Raw genomic sequence first — 7,640 nt, 5'->3', positions numbered from 1 at the left:
GATTTTGACTAAAATTAAAATGTTTATATTTAGTAGTGATTTATTTTATCTTTTGTCAACTTTGGCATTTTATGTTTTCCTAGGAATAGATGCATTTCACATGGGCTTTCCAATTTTGTAAGATAGTTGTTCTAATACTTTATGAAAACCTTTTTCGTGTCTTATTTACCCCTTCTGTTCTGCGCTGTTTTTTTATCTTTCCTCTTTTTTTTTGATCAAGACTTCCAATTTCTTTCTTACTAATATTTTCAAAAAATGGTTCTGTTTTGTTCATTTTCTATTTTATTGTCAGTTATAAATATTTTCCCTTATCTCTCTCTCTTTTTTTTTTTTTTTGAGATGGAGTCTTGTTCTGTTGCCCAGGCTGGTGTGCAGTGGTGCGATCTTGGCTCACTACAACCTCCACATCCCAGGTTCAAGCGATACTTCTGGGCCAGCCTCCTGAGTAGCTGGAATTACAGACACCCACCACCACAACTGGCTAATTTTTGTATTTTCCCTAGAGATAGGGTTTCACCATGTTGGCCAGGCTGGTCTCAAACTACTGACCTCCTCCAGCCTTGGTGTCCCAAAGTGCTGGGATTACAGGCATGAGCTACAGTGCCTGGCCCCTTATCTTTATTATTTCTTTTATTTGTTTCTTTAGGCATTGCTATTTATAATCTCTTTCATCAAACATTTAGTTTGTTTATATTTAATTATCCTTATTTCCTGATATATAGATTTAAACTATAAATTCCCTAAGTACTACTTTGGTTCTGTCCCACATATTTTAATATTCACTGCTTCTATTGTCACTATGTTGTAAAATATTTCTTTATTACTCCAATCAGTTCTTTTGAACCCAAGGATTAACAGTATATAATTAATTTCTAAATATGTAAGAAATTAGAACTATCTTTCTGTATTAATTTAAAAGTTTATTGCACCGTAGACAGTGAACAAATGCATCATATTGACCTTTGAGATTTGCTGCTGCTGCCTTCATGACTAGATATATGATCTATTTTTTGCTAATGTTCTGTAATGCTCAAAATCAATATGTATTCTCTGTGCGTGTAGAGTTACATATGTAATCTATTAACTCAAGCATATTATTATTTTCTGATCTTTGATTTTTTTGCATATAGTTTTGTCTAGTTGCTTTTATTGTTTCTGTGTGGAGTATGTTAAAATCTCAAAGTACAGTAGTTTATTTTGTAGTTCTTTTAGTTGCTTGATATAATGCTATACAGTTACCTTTTTTTTTCTTTTCTTTTCTTTTTTTTTTTTTTTGAGACAGAGTCTCTCTATCGCTAGGCTGGAGTGCAGTGCCGCGATCTTGGCTCACTGCAACCTCCGCCTCCCAGGTTCAAGCAATTCTCCTGCCTCAGCTTCCCGAGTAGCTGGGACTACAGGTGCGTGCCACTATACCCAGTTAATTTTTGTATTTTTAGTAGAGACGGGGTTTCACCGTGTTGGCCAGGATGGTCTCCATCTCCTGACCTCATGATCCATCTGCCTCAGCTTCCCAAAGTGCTGGAATTACAGCCCTGAGTCACCACACCCGACCTACCATTAACTTTATATATGTTATAATGTTTGTAATGCTATGTGTTATTTTTGTTGTTCTTTTTTTCAGATATAGCATCATTTTCCTTTTCTTATATTGTTTTGCTCTAACTTTTGTTTTATCAGATATATTTTTTTGGTTGTTATTTGTCCAGTACATTTTTTCCATCTTTATTATGTTTCAACTTTTTGGTTAAGTATGGGTATGGATTTAGAGTGTTTAAAACTTTATTCAGGCTTTTATATTGCTGAAACCTTTTAAACAAGTTCGTATCTCTTATAAAGGTTATATAAACGTTATTCTGATAAAAAATACATCCACTCAGCTCAGATATAAGTAAAAATAGTCCATTTAGAAATGAAAAGACCATAATATTGCAGAGCTAGGTTTGTAGTTTTATACAGTAAATTATTTAAAGAATGTCTCAAATTTCACTTGATTTCACAATGTGGAGGCTGAACTTGAATCTGATGTATTTCCCAGGTTTGTGAAAAGATATGCAGATGTGAGTGAGAACTTGGAGCTCCTTGAGCCACCTGCTTAGTCATGCTAGTGCAACTGTTGAAAATAAGGGCACTATTAAAAATTCCCCAGTGAGCCATACCACGAAGTACTACCAGCTGGTAGTTTTCCTGGCATATAACTATGGTTCAGTGCCAGCTGCATCGAGGCAGGGCATGAAAAGCAAGATTAAATCCTAGAAACCAGTAATTATGTTCATGTGCTATGCTAGGTGACTGAGCTCTTTAAATGTAAAGGTTACAACTTGGAAGAAGAAAGAAAAGAACCCAGAATAGAGTGTAAAAGCAAATATTTGGTAGATTCTTTTTTCTTCTCATGATTGGTTTTAATTGGATTTTTAACAAGTGTATATTAAAGGAAGCAAATTATTCCTATTTCAGGCTGCCAGTGTAAGCTAGTATAGATATGTTTCCTGTGAATTATGATAGTTATATTTCTATTTTCCTTTGTTTAAACACTGTTTAGATGTATTTTGATGTTTTTAGAGTATGATGTGTTATTTTGAAAATATATATTTGAATGCAGCTTCTCCCTTGTGAATCAATAGTAATAAGTTAAATCAGAAAACACTGTTTCTCTTTATAGCTTGGCCATTCTGGGGCAAGTTACAGGCACTTATTTTGATGTTTTACTTTCAAGTTGTCTAAGCAAATTGGAAATAGTGCATTGAAGGCACTTTCACATGTGATATCTGTTAAATGTCATTTACAATTTATGTATTCTTACACAGAATTTTCCTTTCTATCTTTGAAGACTGATAAATAAAATCTCTCCCCTGCTACTCATTTTTTTTTCCTGTTTGGCAAAGGGAATATTGAAATATATCTTTTAATACTGTAGATAAACAAGGCTATTATTGTATTATTTTATTCATCAATTTCCATTGTATGTCTACATTTTCTAGCTGCCTCCTTCTTTACAATTACATTTAGTTTGGCAGTGAGGTGTGTTTATTTTAATCCAAGTAATTTCTCCTAAAATAAAATGCATCTTAACCCCCACCCCTGAAGGTAAGTGGTAAATTGTACAATCATACTTTTTCATCTATGTATGAGGTATTTACATTAAATATGCATGCCATATATAATATATGCATAGCTGAAAGCAAAAACTGCCACAGTGTCAGAGAGGAATCATTTAAAGACTTTATTCCATAAAACATCTAAAACACTATAAAGAATTAACTAATCCTATTGCAAGGCAACACAAATATGCAGCTGGCACAGCTTATTTTTGGAAGGCAGGGTTTATATATATATATATATATGTATGTATTTAGGTATGTGTGTGTATATATTATTTTTTCTCAGTAGATCCATATGTCTCATAATAAGCACACACTGCATGAGAGAAAAAGGAGACTAAATACATACATGCATACATGTAATTTTTATGCTACTGCAGTTGAATGTATCGGCTTCGTCACTTTAATTTTCTTACACCCTTGCTAATTTGTTCAATACCTTTACTCAGTATGGGTCAGTCTAAATATGGTAAGATAGGGGATAAAAATATTTTTTTTAAATGGAAGAATTGCTCTGATCTGAGGTTCGGCTAATAAACCAGGATAAATCAGAGGCAGGGAGAGGATTGAAGATTTGAGTACATTTAATAAGAACGACCTCTCATATTTGTAAAGCTCTTAACAGATTTCACCCTCATCAGTAACCACTGATATTGTAGATCTCAGAGAGAGTGTTTTCAGTGGTGGAACCCTGGTTAATAGGAATTAAGAGATGAGTGAATGGGTAAAAAATCAAGGCAGGGAAAAGACTCTTTTTCTGAGACATTTGCTATTAAAGGAACAATATAAAGAAAGATGACTGAAAGATCAAAAAATGCACTTTGTTACATTATATTTTGATTCACTAGAATATATTTATGGTTAGAGGAGAAATGCATAAATGAGAAATCGAAGCATAAATATCGAGCTAGAGGAGAAAAGGATCATGTTCTCTAATAGAGAGAAGGTAAAATGGGAAAAGAATAAAGAATATGGAGACACATTTTAGTTTGGAATAAAACACCGAGGATGTCAATTTCGTGAGATTCTGTAATTGTAGTGGCAGTGTTTCTCCAGAGAAGGAGAAGATTGAAAAAAATTTAGAACCTGCTAGAGCAGCTTGTAATTGATGTTGTTGGAAACAGCATAGAAATTAAATAAGGGTTGCTGAAAAGTGCAGTTAAGTACTCAACTGATACTGAAGTAAGTGGACACCGTTTAGTGAATTTCACAGCAATGCCTGGCAAAGAGAGAGCAGGAGCTTAGATGGTGTGTGGTATCATTTACTTAGGGTTGAAGAAAATGTGAAACCCAGAGAATGTAAAAACTGTTATGTTAAAACAAGCTATTAGAATTTCTATTTCATTTAGATTTTTAATCTCTGACAGGCAAGAATAAAAGTTTACAAGACTTAACCTCTGCCACCTGGCCACCCAGAGAAGGCATTGGCGTCCTACAAAGTTCTGTGGAAACCAGCTATCATCCAATGCTTTAGGCAACCAATTCTGGTCAGTGACAAGGCTGGGACCCCAGCCCCACATTGTGCCAGGGAAGGATTTGGTGCTTTATCAGCTGTGAAGGTTGATAGTGTGCTTTCTATATAATGAAGTTTCCATTACAAAGCTTGGATTCCAACTTCATCACCCCACCATTGAAGGGATTGCTGTATCCTTATCTGTGAGGGCTGATAAACTATGGTTACGATGTCACACAACTTCAAGTGCATGGCTGTTCTTCCATCCGATGACTGTGTCAAGAAAGAGGCTGGTTCTGCAAGGATAAGGTTGGAGTCAATATCTGGCCTGACATATTATTATTGTAACCTGTCTCTTCATCATGCCAGTGGAGGGTGGTTCTTCCCTGATCTTGCAGTCTAAAGGTTCCACAAAAGCCCAGGGCTTCTGTGATCCTCTCCAGAAGCCTGAGGTCTGGTCCTGAAAGATTTCTGTATTTTACCACAGCGTTATGAATGGGGCAAAGAGGCCTGAACACCTGCCATGGATCCTACCTCCTTGAGTTTGCCCAGTGAATGCTGTTCTATCATTTTGGTATATGTGTGTGTGTTGCTTGGCCATTCTCCAATAATCTAAAAAGTCTAAAGACATTATCTCTAGCATAATGAATGGATCTTGGTGATTGGCTAACCAGAGATAGGGAGATAAATCAGGGCCGTGGGGGAATTGATTAGTTTTTATAATAAACAGGTGTCAATGTACTAGGGAAAATAGGAAATCAGTAGGTATAAAGTGGTGGGAGAAGCATAAGGACAGGAGCCTGTAGTCAGAGAGAATAATTTCATGATTTGAACTCACACATGTAAACATTAGTGTATTATATCCAGGTTTAAACTGAAGAGCTGGGAGAAGTAATGAGAAGGCAGCGTATTGCAAATCTGTTTTAAAAATTGTGTAAACCTTACTATGTTAAAATTCTAAGAATTTATTGTCCACAAAGTTATTTATGGTATATATTTCTGGCAGATATTTCTTCTTGGTATTTTTTGTTTATTATTTCCGGATTCTGTTTTTGATAGTATTCTAGTAAATGGGAAAATAGATGAGTTGATGAAGCAAACCTACCACATAGTCTTCTAGAATTGAGGAAATTACAGCTCATCTACTGGACATTCAAAAAATATTGGTTATTACATTGTTGAGTTTAATTTCTTTATTGAATTACCTAGAAATGTTCAGGGAAGTTCATCAAGACTTCATAACTTATGTTTGGGGCATAGACATTAGATACAATGGCACTATTAGTAGAAAACTATCTTGAATTAAGTTCTTTAGTGGTATTGGTTTTAATTTTGCTGGCAAAGTTGAGGCAAAATAAATAATATCACAAATACATTATATGAAACTTGTTATTAAATAAGATTAAATATTGATACAGTAGACAGAATATTAATGAAACTATTGTTGGCATAATCATTAGTGATATAAATTATCATAAAAGGCTCAATGAAAATCATTTTAAAAAATAAAAACATGTTAAGTACCTGAAGACGAGATAATTATGTTTAGGATTTCTTTGGTTTGCTCATTGTAAATAAAAGTCAAATCAGATTGAGTATTTTCTCAGTTCGGGACATAATGTTTGAAATTAGGTGCATCTTGAAATTGATGGTACTTTCATTTTAATAACATCCTTATTTACTTACACTATAATTCTAAATTTTTAGGATGCTCAGTTGGTTGTAGTGAAAATACCCTGTAAAATGTAATATTTTATATTTTACTTGTCACTTCAGTCTCAGAGTGATGTTGAATTGTCTGTAGAAATTAGCAAATGGAGATGATAAGATTATGGTCATTACAAATTTAAAGTAATAACACACTTTAACATTTACTGTCACTCTAAGACTTCAAACAGCAAGTGGATATAGTCAAGTTGAAGATTTTTCTCTGAAATTGTTTAAGTAGCAAGAAAACTGGCTGTCTAAATCACAAAATCAGCAAAACAAAAAGGTAAATGTGAATCTTTACTTCTCTCCCTAGATATGAATATCCCATGTGGATTTTTCTGAGTTGTCTGGATTGCAGGTTGTTGTGTTGACAGAATTTAAAAGTTTCCTTCTAGATTGACTTAAATCAGAACAAAATATCAGGTTCAGCCAGTGTGAGTTATAGTTTGTAACATTATGCAAACATCAGAGAATTTAGCTATGCTTTGGATTTGTTCACTTCTCATAGGTGTCTAAATTGTGATAACTTATAGTTAATAATTGTCAAAAGTTTGAAATTGCAATATTTTACTCTTGGTGAGAAGGAGGGAAAATGAAGGATTTTTCATGTCTCTCAGATATATTGGCCTATTCTCCAAATGACAGGTTCCTGACTGATCAACTGTACCACCTGCTACTAAAGCTCAGTAATATTAGTCTCTGCAATGGTTTCATTCTCATCTCACACCTCAGAGATCTTGTGCTCAACCCCAGGCATCCCTTGTGTGTTTAAATCAGCTTAACGGCTCATACAGTGTGCTGATTTCCTTGTAGGCCTCTGTTTTCTCAAAAAGTGATCACCTTTTGCCAATGCCCTCAGGATTAAACAGGGCAGTCTGGTTTTCCTTTTCTGCATTGGCTATACCTTTGTAGTCAATAAAAGACTAACTAGAAAAGAATCAGCTGATGAGAGAATCAATCTTCTGGAAGCCTCCCCACAGTTTTCTCATCATTTTTGTGCCGTCTGTCATCTCAGATTGTAAAATGGAAACCAAAACTCAGTATGTGGGAAGACTTTTACTGCTCCTTGTTAACAAAAACAGTAAGACCAGGGGTTTTGATCTTATGAGTGTATAGGTAAACAGTAAGCTGTAAGTGCACACTCTTGAAGTGGCTTTTCTCTGTTTCTAATGGAGGTTTGCAAAGAATTATCAAAGTGGTATCAAAAAGGTCTCCTAACATACTGTAGTGTGGGTATCCATTCTGAGGAGGTCAGGTTAAATCTGAAGGTCTTATAGACGATGATACTGGGGTATCTTGTGGTACAGCAAGCAATACAATATGCTTCTTAATAATAGTCATAAAAATAGACAAATGTAAAACAGGATTTTTTTCTGCAT

The sequence above is a fragment of the Rhinopithecus bieti genome, unplaced genomic scaffold, assembly GCF_001698545.2.
Source record: "Rhinopithecus bieti isolate Rb0 unplaced genomic scaffold, ASM169854v2 scaffold_19603, whole genome shotgun sequence".
Taxonomy (NCBI): domain Eukaryota; kingdom Metazoa; phylum Chordata; class Mammalia; order Primates; family Cercopithecidae; genus Rhinopithecus; species Rhinopithecus bieti.
This window is presented reverse-complemented; position numbering follows the sequence as displayed.